The sequence below is a fragment of the Hipposideros armiger genome, unplaced genomic scaffold (genome assembly GCF_001890085.2).
Source record: "Hipposideros armiger isolate ML-2016 unplaced genomic scaffold, ASM189008v1 scaffold_297, whole genome shotgun sequence".
NCBI classification, from domain to species: Eukaryota; Metazoa; Chordata; class Mammalia; order Chiroptera; family Hipposideridae; genus Hipposideros; species Hipposideros armiger.
In genome coordinates this window covers 1,555,665-1,557,871 of record NW_017731647.1, presented here as the reverse complement: position 1 = coordinate 1,557,871, position 2,207 = coordinate 1,555,665, and positions in this window count along the sequence as shown.

Below are 2,207 nucleotides of genomic sequence, written 5' to 3'. Positions count from 1 at the left end.
ATAAAAGGCAGTATTGGTATTTTATCATTTAAAAACTAATAAATTATTACACTTAGCATTATTTAATACTTTAATGATACTGGAGCCCTGACTTGGCTCACATGTTGGCTGGTTCAGAGCTGTGTACAGTCCAGAGAGATTCAGAGGCAAGAGTGGGGGATGGGGATTCTGCACCCAGAGGGGATAATGTAGTGTCCTCACTTGTCAATGCACTTTTTTCATCTTCACCAAATCTTTAGTTTTTATTCAGTTAGAGAGCATGTTACCTAGTTTGAACTAAAATAGCCCTCATAAAATAGACAAATGGTTTAAAAGGGTTCCTGTGGTTTGAAGTTAACACCAGTAATATAAGCCTGAATGAGCAATAAGAAAGAGCCAGAACTGACATTTCTTCTCCCAATACGAGTTTTGCATCTGCCACATTATGCAATAAAACAATGATGATCTAATCTAACCTGACAAGACATTGGGGGTGGGGGTGGGGCGGGGGGAGGAAAAAGAGAAAGAAAAAGGAAAAAGAAATGACCAGAAACACTCTTTGAAATGTGGGTTTATGTTCATTTTATTAGGGAAGTACATCCCTCTTGGGACCTTTAGGTGTGAGCTAATTATGGCTGCACATGTATATAACTCATGTAGAAGGGGACAGTCTGCTCATTGCAGGTGCCCAGGGACCTTTGTTGATGGAGTTTCCATGATCTCCAACGTTCTCTGCAGGCTCTCACGCCAGTAATTAAATGCTCCAGTCTGAGAGTGTGACATGTTTTGTTATTGTTGTTCACAACTCATTGGCCCAAACCAATCATATGGGCCCAAACACCAGGAGGCCTGGGAGTGGCACATGATAAACACGACTCATGGCTGCCTCAACTCTTACTCCTTTCTCTTCTAGTCCTGCTGACTCCTGCCCATCTGGGGTCATGATCATTACAAACTACAGACGGCCCTTGACGTTCTCTGCCAGAAGGAGCTGCCCAGATAAGCCTGTTTAGCTCAGAAAAAAAGCCCCGTCTGAGCTTGATAACGCATTTGAAGATGGGGATGTCTAATATTGGGAGAAATTGCAAAGCTTCTGAACAGATGATAAAGTCAAACCATGAAGCAATAACCTACAAGGCCTTGAAAATGTGCTTTTCTCTCCCAAGTCAGCCCTACCCTGTGCTGGGAAATGACTGCTTCCCCTCTTAACTTGATCCAAGGACTGAGCTAAGGACATCTTTTCCCTTTCCTTCCTGGCTGCAGTGGCATGAAGAATGAATATCGCATTCTGAAGAATGGATTTAATCAGTGGGGAGGAGCGTGTCAAGAAGAACCTGGGAGCCAGGCTCGTTCTGAAACAAATTCCAGGGCAGATCCACTGTCTGAAAAGAACCTAGAGTTTACAGGGAAGTTTTCTACTTGCAAATGTTATATATACACCTCATGATGTTTAAAAAGGGCACTGGTGGTATAATAAGTACCGGGGGAGAAATAACTTCTTGGTGACTTCATAGGAATGTGTCAGAGTGGAGTCTCCCATGCAGCAAACTTCATTCACATTTAATCCTGAAGAAATGAGTGGGAAACAAAAGGCAGTGTTTAATTAGGAGGTAATTATTCATCCGTAGTGGGCTCCCAGCACTATGTCCTGTTTTCATTAGAGAAACATCATCTCTTCATTAGCAGCTGGAGTCATGTCCCCAGCTGTACCTGCCTGGGGTCCAGTGATGTTTGGAAGGAACAGCAGCTGTGGGAAGTCACCGCTATGTGTCCCAGGGAGGAGACAGCGTGATGGGCAAGGAGAAGTGGTTCATGGAGCATTTACTGGGAGGGGAGGGGATGGCAGCCTCCAGAGCCAACAAGGAGTCTGCTGTGAGTTCTGCTGAGCTGAGCATGGCCAGTTGGCCTATTGAATTAGTACCAAAGCTGGAATTTAAAAAAAATATATATCTAGGGCCGGCCGAGTGGCGTGTTGGTTAAGAGCTGGCTTGGGATGCCAGAGGGCCCCGGTTCGGATCCCACATATGAGGGCACGTGACACTGACCTCCACAGCTAAGATGCTGAACAACAGCTCAACCTGGAGTTGGGCTGCCATGAGTTGCCAGTGACAGCGTAGGCTGCAGCCCCTGTAGCAGTGGGTTGCCATGGGCTACCGTGTGTAGCCAGCAGCCAGCGTGAGCGGCCAGCAGCTGCAGTGAGCGGCCGTCCAGAAGCCAGCGACTGATCT